This window comes from Cebus imitator, unplaced genomic scaffold (genome assembly GCF_001604975.1).
Source record: "Cebus imitator isolate Cc_AM_T3 unplaced genomic scaffold, Cebus_imitator-1.0 Scaffold158, whole genome shotgun sequence".
In the NCBI taxonomy this organism is placed as follows: Eukaryota; Metazoa; Chordata; class Mammalia; order Primates; family Cebidae; genus Cebus; species Cebus imitator.
The window spans coordinates 4325847-4340918 of NW_016107473.1; the positions used below are offsets into that span (position 1 = coordinate 4325847).

General features: G+C 39.6%; 1 protein-coding gene across 2 annotated transcripts in view; it reads left to right on the forward strand.

The window, feature by feature from the left end:
- The window catches only part of CLDN10 (claudin 10), a 167823-nt gene that overhangs the window by 97178 nt on the left and 55573 nt on the right, over positions 1–15072 (forward strand). The gene's annotated exons all lie outside the window — the stretch shown is intronic.

Here is a 15072-nt window from a genome sequence, read left to right on the forward strand (position 1 = left end):
CTCTCCCTCCCTTCCTCCCTCTCTCTTTCTTTGTTTCATGATGGAGTCTTGCTCTGTCACCCAGGCTGGAGTGCAATGGCACGATTTTGGCTGACGTCTCAAGCCTTAACTACCCTCCTCCGTTTCTTCCCTCCCTCCCTCCCCTCCCTTCCTCCCTCCCTCCCTTCCTTCCTTACCCTCCTTTCTCCCTCCCTTCCTCCCTCCCTCCCTTTCTTCCTTTCTTTCTCTTTTTCTTTTCTTCCTTCCTTCTATCTCTTTCTATTTTTTCATTCTTAAATTTTTCTCTTTCCTAACTTTCTTCCCTCTCTCCTTTCTTCTTTATGCCTGACTTCCATGGCCATTTACTGGGCCCTTACTCTTGCGCTGTGCTTAGGAGCTGGCGATACAGACAAATGAGGCTGGGCACCCACGGCCCTTGGGGAGCTCTTCTCACAGACAAACAATGGGAGTGTGTTGGGGTAGACACACACCGAACCTAGGAATCTGGTGGTGGGAGAAGGGTGCAATCCAGGAAGGAAAGCTTATGTTTGAATTGAATATTAAAAGCTAAACAAGGTGGGCGCAGTGGCTTATGCCTGTAATCCCAGCACTTTGGGAGGCCAAAGCAGGTGAATCATCTGAGCCCTGGAGTTTGAGACCAGCCCAGTAAACATGGTGAAACCCCGTCTTTACTAAAAATACAAAAGTTAGCCATGTGTGGTGGTGGCCGCCTGTAGTCCCAGCTACTCCTGGAGACTGAAGCAGGAGAATCACTTAAACCCAGGAGGCAGAGGTTCCAGTGAGCTGAGATCACACCACTGCACTCCAGCCTGGGAGACAAAGTGAGACTCCATCTCAAAAAAAAAAGCTAAACAGAAAATTGTCAGTGAGACAAGAAGAGAATGATTGGTCTAGGCAGAGACCAAAATACATCCTATTTTTTTCCAGTTGAATTATAAATAGGAATGTTGTTAATACCCGTGCTAATCTCTTCCAGTAAGAGAATGGCCATTAGAATCTTTAGCTTTGGCATTTAGATAATATAAACATATCAGATATTAAAAACAGCGTTTTTAAGGCTTTACTTTCTCTTTCCAAAGAGGTTTTAAGGCAACTTATTAAAAAATATAAGTACTATAAAAGGAAACACAAATATATGAGGTCAAAAATGTAAAAAGAAAATCTTATTAAAATGAAATAAAGCTTACTGACTGCATGTCACAGGTCATTCACAGTTAAGGGAGGTGGCCAGCAGATATGGCTTAAGCCTCCTTCACACCATGTGGGCAAGAGTCATGGTGTCCATAAGATAAAATCTGGCCACAATTTCTCCCACAGATATTCCAAAATGGACTGTAGCGGAGTCTGCTGCTCTTGCTGCTCAGCATCCATCTGCTCTATGCTGATTATGAAACACTTTTGCTCTGAGGTCATCCTCTCCCCACGCACAATCTCTGTACATCGGGTGGATTTAGCTCCACTCCCACACCAAGGGTTGAGTATGTGACCCAGACGGGACCATTCAAGGCATTGCATTGCCCTGTCCACAGAGTTTGGTTCAGAGGTGAGCACATGAGTGAACCAGAGCTAATCAGAACCATTGGACCTTTGTAAAAGAGATTCTGGACTTGCACAGGGGAAAACCTGAATCCTAGAGCTGCTGCTGCTATTTAGAGATCTCAAGAGCAAGGCTTACCTGAGAACGGAGTGAAGACAAAGAGAGATGGAGTGAGGACATCTAAATCCCACTGCTCTCATTTGAGCGTGGATCAAGTAGACCTTGAAACGCACCCAGACTTTTCAATTCCATGAGCTGACCGCTTCCAATTTTGCTTTCACCAGTTGGTGCTGAATTTTTTTTTTTTTTTTTTTTTGTCCTTCACTCATATAATGACATTGTGTGATGGAAGAGAAAATACTCTCAGTGAGATTATTACAGTAAACACAAAAGCAAGTTTGTAGAATTCTCTTGTGCCAAAGCAGGTCAATTGCCATTGCAAAATGCCAAAGCAGGGTGAAGTCAATTCTAAAGGGAATTAAAACACTGTAGTCCCAAATAATGAAGCTGGCTTGAGTCAAGGAAGTGGATACACTTCATATTCTTCAGAAAATTCTCAGTGATGGTTTTATCTTGACATCACACTTTATAACATGCAGGGAGAATTTTCTGACAAGACTCTGAATATTCTGTGTTACCAATTAACAGATTGAGGCTCATGCCTGTAATCCCAGCACTTTGGGAGGCCGAGGCGGGCGGATCACCTGAGGTCGGGAGTTCGAGACCATCCTGACCAACATGGAGAAACCCCGTCCCTACTAAAAACACAAAATTAGCCAAACGTGGTGGCGCATGTCTGTAATCCCAGCTACTCAGGGGGCTGAGGCACGAGAATGCTTGAACCTGGGAGGCGGAGGTTGCGTTGAGCCGAGACCATGCCGTTGCCCTCCAGCCTGGGCGACAAGAGTAAAACACCATTTAAAAAAAGAAAAAGAAAAAGAAGTCTGGAACAAGAAACATCATTTCTTTGCTTTGGTTTTCTCACTTGAAAAATGGTGACAATTACATTAACTGCCACAGCGTTGTGAGGATAGAATGAGAGAATGCATGTAAAGTGATTAGAAGCATGCCCAGCACATAGTTAGCATTCAATCAGTGTTTAGTCACCATTCTTTTTTATCATGTCCTCACAGAGAATCTTTATAGGCAGGACCAAGATGTTACTCAAACAGTTCTGGGTCCATTTCAAGAAACCTAGAAAAATTGATGATACAAGTCTCAAAGTTCTATTAAAGATCATATCCACAATTATTTACATGAGTACATTTGGAAAGCCTGGATTTACCAATTGTAATCATTAAGGGGAAAAAAATCTATACATAAAAATGTGTAATTTTAGCCTGGGCATGGTGGCTCATGCCTATAATTCCAGCACTTTCGGAGGCCAAGGAAGGTGGATAGCTTGAGGTCAGGAGTTCGAGACCAGCCTGGCCAACATGGTAAAACCCCATCTCTACTAAAAATACAAAAATTAGCTGGGCATGGTGGTGGCACACACCTGTAATTCCCACTATTCAGGAGGCTGAGACAGAAAAATTGTTTGAACCAGGAGATGGAGGTTGCAGTGAGCTGAGATTGCACTGCTGCACTCCAGCCTGGATGACAGAGTGAGACTTTGTCTCAAAAAAAAAAAAAGTCTAATTTTAGAAAGTTCAACTTCCTGATGACTGCTCTAAGACAGAGTGGCTGCGACACGGACCCTAGGTAACTCGATGTGATCCGAGGCATAGAATATTGGCTGATGTTGGTCACAAAAATATTTTGGTTTAGAGTGTGATCCTGTGTCGTCTTTCTGACAATAATTAAATAACTGAATCAATTATTGAGGCCTCTGTGAGTATGTGACAGGCATCAGTAGAGCAACGTGAACTTAAGTAAACTGCTTAATTTCTCTGCACCTCAGTGTCCTGTAGGAGCACTGTTCTGGGGATCAAAGAGCACCACACATGTCAGGGGCTTAGTGTAGTGTCAGGCACAGCACACAAGTTCAGCAGAACTTAGCGTGTTAGTTAAGAATTGAATTTACTTGCAGATATAGAAAACACAGGGAACAGTGGCTTAAAGATCTGGGCTTTTTCTGTCACCAAACAAGAAGTGTGAAGGTTGGTGACCCTGAGCTGTCCAGAGACCTAAACAAGCAGATGGGTGCGAAGTCTCTTCGACTCTCTGGGCCTTTCTCTCATGTCTGGTCACAAAAAGGCTGCTGCCACCATTGCTTTCATGCTTCCTGCTTTAGGTAGGAACATACAAATCTGAAGTCTGTTAGTTTTAAAAGAAAATTGGAGAGAATTGATATAGAAGTGTTTGCTACAATTAGCTATAAGTTATATAGCAGTTTATCAACCTAGATCTTCATAATAGCCCTGGAGGTAGGAATGGGAGGTATTATTTCTATTTTACAGATGTGAAAACTGAGGCCAGAGAGGTGAAGAAATTTTCACAATGCCATACAAGTAGTCAATAAATGGCAGATAACAAATTTCTAACTCAGGCCTTGTTCAAGGTCTTAGTTCCTAACTCTCAGCAGTGCACCAAGCTGCTACAGGGGCAAGTCTTTGTTGTAGTCTCAGGGATGAATTTTAAGACAACAAATGAAAGGGTTAATGGAAGTCAATATCATTAAGCCTAAATTTAAATAATGTGCTCTAAAATGCTAGGAGCATCCCAGGGTCTAGGTAAAGAGGAAAGAGAGGAAAGCTTAACAATTAACATTAGAAGTAAATGAGATTCAGACATGAAAATCATCCATGGAAATCATCTATGAAAATCAGATATGAAAAGCATATGAAAATCTAAAGTGCAAAGAAAGAGTTGTTCATACAGTCACAACTTTATGTTTTTCTTTACAATGTTGTTTGGGGAATATAGTGTTTGTGTGTGTGTGTGTGTGTGTGTGTGCATGTGTGTGTTCATTCAGATGAACATACATATGTGTGTGCTCTAGTGAGTGCATTCACACACCTGATAATAGACTCCACCATGTTAACCCTAACCCTAAACCTAATCAGAGCTAATACCAGATTAATGTTTTTTTATCATTACACTTTAAGTTCTGGGGTACATGTGCAGAAAGTACAGGTTTGTTACATAGTTATATGTGTGCCATAATGGTTTGCTGCTTCCATCCCCCCGTCATCTACTTTAGGTATTTCTCCTAATGCTATCCATCCCCCTGCTATCCCTTCCCTAACCCCCACCCCCCTGACAGGCCCTGGTGTATGATGTTTCCATCCCTGTGTCCATGTGTTCTCACACGGACACAGAGAGGGAAACTTCATACACGGGGGCCTGTTCAACACCCACTTATGAGTGAGAACATGAGGTGTTTGGTTTTCTGTTCTTGTGTCAGTTTGCTGAGAATGATGGTTTCCAGCTTCATCCATGTCCTGCAAAGGACGTGAACTCATCCTTTTTTATGGCTGCACAGTATTCCATAGCGTATATGTGCCACATTTTCTTTATCCAGCCTATCATTGATGGGCGTTGCGTTGGCTCCAAGTCTTGGCTATTGTGAACAGTACCACAATAAACATACGTGTGCATGTGTCTTTATAATAGAATGATTTATAATCTTCTGGGTATATACCCAGTAATGGATTGCTGGGTCAAATGGTATTTCTAGTTCTAGATCCTTGACGAATCGCCATGCTGTCTTCCACAATGATTGAACTAATTTACACTCCCACCAACAGTGTAAAAGGGTTCCTATTTCTCTACATCCTCTCCAGCATCTGTTGTCTCCTGATTTTTTAATGATCATCATTCTCACTGGCGTGAGATGGTATCTCAGAGTGGTTTTGATTTGCATTTCTCTAATGACTAGTGATGATGAGCTTTTTTTCATGTTTGTTGGCTGCATAAATGTCTTCTTTTGAGAAGTGTCTATTCATATCCTTTGCCCACTTTTTGATGGGGTTGTTTTATTCTTGTAAATTTGTTTAAGTTCTTTGTAGATTCCGGATATTAGCCCTTTGTCAGATGGGTAGATTGCAAAAATTTCTTCCCATTCTGGTGATTGCTGGTTCACTCTAATGATAGTTTCTTTTGCTGTGCAGAAGCTCTTTAATTTAATTAGATCCCATTTGTCAATGTTGGCTTTTATTTCCATTGCTTTTGGTGCTTTACTCATGAAGTCCTTGCCCATGCCTATGTCCTGAATGGTATTGCCTAGGTTTTCTTCTAGGGTTTTTATGGTGTTAAGTCTTAGTTTAAATCTTTAATACATCTTAAGTTAATTTTTTTATAGCATGTAAGGAAGGGATCCAGTTTCAGCTTTCTGCATATGGCTAGCCAGTTTTCCAGCATTATTTATCAAATAGGGAATCCTTTCCCCATTGCTTGTTTTTTTCAGGTTTATCAAAGATCAGCTGGTTGTAGATGTGTGGCATTACTTCTGAGGACTCTATTCTGTTCCATTGGTCTATATGTCTGTTTTGGTACCAGTATCATGCTATTATGATTACTGTAGGCTTGTAGTATAGTTTGAAGTCAGGTAGTGTGATGCCTCCAGCATTGTTGTTGTTGTTTTTTTTTACATAGGATTGTCTTAGCTATGCAGGCTCTTTTTGGTTCCATATGATATTTAAGGTGGCATTTTCTAATTCTGTGAAGAAAGTCGATGGCAGCTTGATGGAGATAGCATTGAATCTATAAATTACTTTGGACAATATGGCCATTTTCATGATATTGATTCTTCTTAACCATGAGCATGGAATGTTTTCCATCTGTTTGTGTCCTCTCTTATTTCCTCGAGCAGTGGTTTGTAGTTCTCCTTGAAGAACTACAGATCCCTTAACATCCCTTGTTGGTTGTATTCTTAGGTATTTTATTCTCTTTGTAGCAATTGTGAATGGGAGTTCACTCATGATTTGCCTCTCTGTCTATTATTGGTGTATAGAAATTCTTGTGATTTTTGCATATTGATTTTGTATCCTCAGACTTTGCTGAAGTTCCTTATCAGCTTAAGGAGATTTTGGGTTGAGGCGATGGGGTTCTCTAACATGTCATCTGCAAATAGAGACAATTTGACTTCCACTTTTCCTAATTGAATACCATTTATTTCTTTTTCTTACCTGATTGCCCTGGCCAGAACTTCCAATACTATGTTGAATAGGCGTGGTGAGAGGGCATCCTTATCTTGTGCCCATTTTCAAAGGGAATGCTTCAGTTTTTGCCCATTCAGTATGACGTTGGCTGTGAGTTTGTTATAAATAGCTCTTATTATTTTGAGATATGTTCCATCAGTACCTAGTTTATTGAGAGTTTTTAGTATAAAATGCTGTTGAATTTTGTTGAAGGCCTTCTCTGCATCTATTCAGATTATCAGGTGGTTTTTGTCTTTGGTTCTGTTTATGTGCTGGATTATGTTTATAGATTTGCATATGTTTAACCAGCCTTGCATCCCAGGAATGAAGCCAACTTGATCATGATGAATAAGCTTTTTGATGTGCTGTTAGATTCAGTTTGCCAGTATTTCATTGAGGATTTTTGCATCGATGTTCATCATGGATGTTGGCCTGAAATTTTCTTTTTTATTTGTGTCTCTGCCAGATTTTGGTATCAGGATGATGTTGGTCTCATAAAATGAGTTAGGGAAGATTCCCTCTTTTTCTATTGTCTGGAATAGTTTCAGAAGGAATGGTACCAGCTTCTCTTTGTACCTGGTAGAATTTGACTGTGAACTCTTCTGGTCCTGGACTTTTTTGGGTTGGTAGGCTATTAATTGCTCCCTCAATTTCAGACCCTGTTATTGGTCTATTCAGGGATTCAACTTCTTCCTTGTTTAGTCTTAGGAAGGTGTAAGTGTCTAGGAATTACCCATTTCTTCTAGGTTTTCTGGTTTATTTGCATAGAGGTGTTTATAGTATTCTCTGATGGTAGTTTGTATTTCTGTGGGATTGGTGGTGATATTCCCTTTATCAATTTTTATTGCATCTATTTGATTCTTCTCTCTCTTCTTCTTTATTAGTCTGGCTAGCAGTCTGTCTGTTTTGTTGGTCTTTTCAAAAAACCAGCTCCTGGATTCACTGATTTTTTAAAGGGCTTTGTGTCTCTATCTCCTTCAGTTCTTCTTTGATCTTAGTTATTTCTTGTTTTCTGCTAGCTTTTGAAGTTGTTTGTTCTTACTCCTCTAGTTCTTTTAATCATGATGTTAGGGTGTCTATTTTAGATCTTTCCTCATTTCTCTTTTAAGCATTTAGTGCTATAAATTTCCCTCTAGACACTGCTTTAAATGTGTCAAAGAGACTCTGGCATGTTGTGTCTTCATTTTCATTGATTTCATAGAACATCTTTATTTCTGCCTTCATTTCATTATTTATCCAGTAGTCATTCTGGAACAGGGTGTTCAGTTTCCCTGTAGTTGTGTGGTTTTGAGTGAGTTTCTTAATCCGGTGTTCTAATTTGATTGCAGTGTGGTCTGATAGACTGTTTGTTATGATTTCCATTTTTTTTTTTTTTTTGCATTTGCTGAGGAGTGTTTTACTTCCAATTATGTGATCAATTTTAGAATAAGTGTGACGTGGTGCTGAGAAGAATGTATGTTCTGTGGATTTTGGGTGGAGAGTTCTGTAGATGTCTATTAGGTCTGCTTGATCCAGATCTGAGTTCAAGTCCTGAATATCCTTGCTAATTTTCTGTCTCATTGATCTATCTAATATTGACAGTAGGGTGTTAAAGTCACCCACTATTATTGTGTGGGAATCTAAGTCTCTTTGTAAGTCTTTAAGAACTTGCTTTATGTATCTGGGTGCTCCTGTATTGGGTGCACATATATTTAGGATAATTAGCTTTTCTTGTTACATTGATCCCTTTACCATTATGTAATGCCCTTCTTTGTCTCTTTTGATCTTTGTTGGTTTAAAGTCTGTTTTATCAGAGACTAGGATTACAACCCCTGCTTTTTTTTTTCTGTCCATTTTCTTGGTAAACCTTCCTCCATCCCTTTATTTTGAGCCTATATGTGTCTTTGCAGGTGAGATGGGTCTCCTGAATACAGCACACCAATGGGTCTTGACTCCTTATCCAATTTGCCAATCTATGTCTTTTAATTGGGGCATTTAACCCATTTACATTTAAGGTTAATATCGTTGTGTATGAATTTGATCCTGCTATTATGATGCTAGTTGGTTGTTTTGCTCATTAGTTGATGCAGTTTCTTCCTAGTGTTGATAGTCTTTACAATCTGGTATGTTTTTGCAGTGGCTGGTACTGATTGTTCTTTTCCAGGTTCAGTGCTTCCTTCAGGAGCTCTTGTAAGGCAGGCCTGGTGGTGAGAAAATCTCTCAGCAGTTTCTTGTCTGTATGGGGTTTTATTTCCCCTTTGCTTATGAAGCTTAGTTTGGCTGGCTATGAAATTCGGGTTGAAAATTCTTTTTTTTAATGATGTTGAATATTGGCCCCAGCTCTCTTCTGACTTGTAGGGTTTCTGCTGAGAGATCCGCTGTGAGTCTATTGGGTTTCCCCTTGTGGGTAACTCGACCTTTCTCTCTGGCTGCCCTTAGCATTTTTTCCTTCATTTCAACCCTAGTGAATCTGACAATTATGTGTTTTGGGGTTGCTCTTCTCTATGAGTATGTTTATGGTGTTTTCTATATTTCCTGAATTTGAATGTTGGCCTGCCTTGCTAGGTTGGGGAAGTTCTCCTGGATAATATCCTGAAGAGTGTTTTCCAACTTGGTTTCATTCTCTCCATCACTTTCAGGTACATCAATCAAACATAGATTTGGTCTTTTCATATAATCCCATGTTTCTTGGAGGCTTTGTTCATTTCTTTTCACTCCTTTTTCTCTAATCTTGTCTTCTCATTTTATTTCATTGAGTTGATCTTCAATCTCTGATATCCTTTCTTCTACTTGATCAATTCAGCTATTGAAACTTGGGTATGCTTCACGAAGTCCTTGTACTGTGTTTTTCAGCTCCATTGGGTCATTTATGTTCTTCTCTACACTGGTTATTCTAGTTAGCATTTCATCTAACCATTTTTCATGGTTCTTATCTTCCTTGCATTAGGTTAGCACATGCTCTTTAGCTTGGAGAAGTTTGTTATTACCCATCTTCTGAAGCCTGTTTCTATCAGTTCATCAAACTCATTCTCTGTCCAGTTTTGTTCCCTTGCTGGTGAGGAGTTGTGATCCTTTGGAGAAGAAGAGGCATTCTGGATTTTGGAATTTTCAGGGTTTTTGTGCTGGTTTCTTCCCATCTTCATGGATTTATCTACCTTTGATCTTTGAAGTTGGTGACCTCTGGATGGGGCCTCTGAGTGGATGTCCTTTCTGTTGATGTTGAAACTGTTAAAACCATTTCTTTCTGCTTGTTAGTTTTCCTTCCAACAGTCAAGCCCCTCTCCTGTATGTATGCTGGAGTTTCTGGAGGTCCATTCCAGATTCTGCTTGCCTGGGAATCACCAGCAGAACAGTTGCTGAATCACCAGGCAGAAAGATTGCTGCCTGTTCCTTTCTCTGGTAGCTTCATCCCAGAAGAGTACCCACCAGATGCCAGCCACAGCGCTCTCGTATGAGGTGTCTGTCAGCCCCTGCTGGAAGGTGTCTCCCAGTCAGGATACATGGGGGTCAGGGAGCCACTTGAGGAGGTGGTCTGTCCCTTATCAGAGCTTGAACATTCTGCTGGGAGAGTCACTGCTCTCTTCAGAGCTGCCAGACAGGGACATTTAAGTCTGCTGAAGCTGTACCCACAACTGCCCCTTTTCCCAGGTGCTCTGTCCCAGGAAGGCAGGGGCTTTATTTATAAGTCCCTGACAGGCTGCTGCCTTTTGTCAGAGATGTCCTGCCCAGCAAGGAGGGAGCCTAGTGACACAGTCTGCCTGCAGAGGCCTTGCTGAGTTGCCATGGGCTCTGCCCAGTTGATGTGTAAACTTCCCAGTGACTTTGTTTACAAAGGCAAGGTTAAAACTTCCTACTAGAGCCTCAGCAATGGTGGATACCCCTCCCCGCACTGAACTTAAACATCTCAAGTCGAGCTCCAACTGCTGTTCTGGCTGAAAGAATTTCAAGCCAGTGGATCTTAGCTTGTTGGTCTTCATGAGGGTGGGACCTGCCAAGCCAGATCACTTGGATCGCTGTTTTCAGACTCCTTTTTCAGGGGAGTGAATGGTTCTGTCTTGCTGTCATTCCAGGTGCCCCTGGGATATTAAAAAAAAAAAGAAAAAAGGAAACTGCTGCAGCTAGCTCAGCATCTTTCCAAACAGTTGCCCAGTTTTGTGCTGGAAACCCGGGGCCCTGGTGTTGTAGGTACCAGAGAGAATCTCCTGGTCTGCCAGTTGTGAAGACCATGGGAAAAGTGCAGCATCTGGGCTAGAGTGCTGGGAAAAGTCCCTAATGGTTTTCCTTGGCTAGGAGAGGGAGTTCCGCTGCCCCTTACACTTCCCAGGTGAGGTGACACCCCACCCTGTCTCGGCTCGCCCTCCTTGAGCTGTACCCACTGTCTCACCAGTCCCAATGAGATGAACCAGGTATCTCAGTTGGAAATGTGGAGATCACCCACCCTCTGCGTTGCTCTTGCTGGGAGCTGCGCACCAGAGCTGTTCCTATTCAGCCATCTTGCCAGCCTCCCTAATACCAGATTAATGTTTCTAGGTTATTAATAAAGGCTCTCAGTCTATGGAGATTGATTTTATGCAAAATTTCTGATTTAAAATAGGTTTCTTTTTTGTGTTCATATACATTTGATATAATTTAAGATATTCTGCATAACCATCTCAAATATTTATTTTAAAATTTATTTCTAGTTATTCAATATTTTTAGGTGGAAAAAAGTTTCTGTTTCATTTATTTATTTATTTTATTTTTTTGAGATGGAGTTTCTCTCTTGTTGCCCAGGCTAGAGTGCAATGGCACAATCTTGGCTCACTGCAACCTCTGCCTCCTGGGTTCAAGCAATTCTCCCACGTCAGCCTCCTAAGTAGCTGGGATTGCAGACACATGCTTTCATGCCCTGCTAATTTTGTATTTTTAGTAGAGATGGGTTTTCACCACATTGGTCAGGCTGGTCTCCAACTCCTGACCTCAGGTGATCTACCTGCCTCAGCCTCCCAAAGTGCTGGGATTATAGGCATGAGCACAGTGCCCAGTTGAGTTCATGCTTTAAATTGTTGGATGCATATACATAGAAATTCAATTAATTTTTATAAGTTGACTTTGGATTTAGCAAACTTGTTAAACTCTCATATTGATACTAATAATTTATCTCTATATTCTCTTGGATTTCCTATACACACAATTGTATATAATTTGTGAGTAGCAGTAATTTCATTTCTTCCTTCCTAATTCTTATACATTTGTTTCTTTTTCTTTCCTACATCACTTGCTAGGCCACAGTTCCATTTGAATAGCAGTGACAGTAGTAGGCAACCTTGATTTGTTCCTTATTTCAGAAGGAAAACTTTCAATGTTTTATCACTAAGTATAAGGTTTGCTTTGGGGATATGTATCTACCTTCCACCAGATTTATAGAGTTCCTCCCTGTTGCTTTTTTAATAAGATTTTTATGAATCCTGAGTGGGCATCAAATTTTATTAAATGCTTTTTTGACATCTATTGGGATGGTCATATTATTTTTCTCTTTTAATCTGTTACTGTGATGAATTACATTGGTTGATTTTCTAGTATTAAACCAAACTTTGCAATCTCAAATAAACCCAAGCTGATAATTATGTTGTCCTTTTTATATATTACTGGAATAAATTTGCTGACACTTCATTTATAATTTGCATCTATATTCATGAATAACATTTACATAGTCTGTATTTTTCCTTCCTTTTATAATGTGTTTATTAGCATTTTGTATCAAAATATACTAGGCTCATATTCTCAGGAAGAATTTGAATAAGACTGATGTTATTCCTTTTTTAAATTTTTGGTAGTTCTTACCAGTAAATTCATCTGGACCTAGAGGTTTTGTTTTTTGTTTTAATGGAAAAAGATTTAAATTGCCTCTCTCAATTATGAATTGTTATAGAACTATTTCGTTTTCCTATTTCTTCTTGTGTTAGTTTTGGCATATTGTCATTTAGGGGAGAAATTTGTCCATTGTTTAAAAATTTTTATACAATAAGTATAACTGTTGTTGGGACTGTCCTGTGCACTGTAGGACATTTAGCCATGTCCTTGCCCTCTACACAGGAGATGACAGTATCATTTCCCTTCCCAGTTGTGCCAACTAACAGTATCTCCTGGGGAGCAAAATTACCATGGTTGAGAACAACTGTTCAACTGAACATAGAATTCTAATTTTATTTAACACATTTAAGATATAATTTCATTGTCATCTGGCTTTCACTATTACCATTGAAAAGTCAGCTACATGTTGAACTGTTGGTATTAGCTACTTTTGGCTTTTAACATTTCTATCTTTGATTTTGGTATTTTGTTTTGTCACGTTGATTGGTATAATTGTGAATTTTTCTTTATTTGGTTTGAAATTTGTTGGGCTTCTTGAATCTATGAATTGAGACCTTTCATAAGTTTTGAAAATCAGCCCTTAACTCTGATTTTCTGTTTAATTTTTTTGAGATATACATCACATGATATAAAATTTACCACTTTAAAGCGTATTAGTCAGTGGCTTTTAGTATATGACTATGTTGTGCAACCACCACAATGGAATTGTGTAATATGTGGTCTTTGTGTCTGGGTTCTTTAATAATATAAGGTTTTCAAAACTCATTCATGTTGTAGTATGTAATTTCATTCCCTTTTTGGTTAAATTATATTCCATTGTATGGAAATATCACATTTTGTTTATCCATTCATCAGTTTATAGGAATTAAGGTAATTTCCACTTTTGGGCTATTGTGAATAATGCTGCTACGTGCATTCATATACAAGTTTTTGTGTGAACATACATTTTCAATGACCTTAGGTATATACTAATAAAATAATAATTGCTGAGTCATATAGTAATTCTTGGTTTAACTTTTACCTGTCAGACCCTTTTGCACAGTGGCTGCATCATTTTACATTTTCACCAGCAATGTATGAGGGTTCCAATTTCTCCACATTCCCACCACCGTTTGTTATTTTGTACTTTTTAAAATTAAGGCATCTTAGTGTTCTTGAAATGGTAACTCATTATTATTTTGATTTGCATTTTCCTAGTGACTAATGATGTTGAACATCTTTTCATGTGTTTATTGGCTATTTATGTATCTTCTTTGGAGAAATGTCTATTCAAGTCCTTTGCACATTACTAAATTGGGTTGTTTTTTTATTATTGAGTTGTAAGAGTTCTTGATATATTCTGGACACTAGATACTTATCACATTTGCAAATATCTTTTTTCCTTTCTTTTTTTTATTGCATTTTAGGTGTTGGGGTACATGTGAAGAACATGCAACATTGTTGCATAGGTACGCACGTGGCAGTGTGATTTGCTGCCTTCCCCATCACCTATATCTGGCATTTCTCCCCATACTATCTCTCCCCAACTCCCCACCCCCCACTGTCCCTCCCCTATTTCCCCCCAACAGACCCCAATGTGTGATACTCCCCTCCCTGTGTCCATGTGTTCTCATTGTTCAACACCCACCTATGAGTGAGAACATGTGGCGTTTGATTTTCTGTTCTTGTGTCAGTTTGCTGAGAATGATGGTTTCCGGGTTCATCCATGTCCCTACAAAGGACACGAACTCATCGTTTTTGATGGCTGCATAGTATTCCATGGTGTATATGTGCCACATTTTCCCTGTCCAGTCTATCATCGATGGGCATTTGGGTTGGTTCCAGGTCTTTGCTATTGTAAACAGTGCTGCAATGTACATTCATGTGCATGCGTCCTTATAGTAGAATGATTTATAATCCTTTGGATATATACCCAGTAATGGGATTGCTGGGTCAAATGGAATTTCTATATCTAGGTCCTTGAGGAATGGCCACACTGTCTTCCACAATGGTTGAAATAGTTTACATTCCCACCAACAGTGTAAAAGTGTTCCTATTTCTCCATATCCTCTCCAGCATCTGTTGTCTCCAGATTTTTTAATGATGGCCATTCTAATGGGCGTGAGATGGTATCTCAATGTAGTTTTGATTTGAATTTCTCTAATGACCAGTGATGATGAGCATTTTTTCCTATGTTTGTTGGCCTCATGTATGTCTTCTTTTGGAAAATGTCTGCTCATATCCTTCGCTCACTTTTGAATGGGCTTATTTGTGTTTTTTTTCTTGTAAATCTGTTTTAGTTCTTTGTAGATTCTGGATATTGGCCCTTTGTCAGATGGGTAGATTGCAAAAAATTTTTCCCATTCTATTGGTTGCTGATTCACTCTAATGGCTGTGCAGAAGCTGTGGAGTTTGATTAGGTCCCATTTGTCTATTTTGGCTTTTGTTGCCAATGCTTTTGGTGTTTTTGTCATGAAGTCCTTGCCTACACCTCTGTCCTGAATGGTTTTGCCTAGGTTTTCTTCTAGCGTTTTTATGGTGTTAGGTCTTACGTTTAAGACTTTAATCTATCTGGAGTTAATTTTAGTGTAAGGTGTCAGGAAGGGGTCCAGTTTCTGCTTTCTGCACATGGCTAGCCAG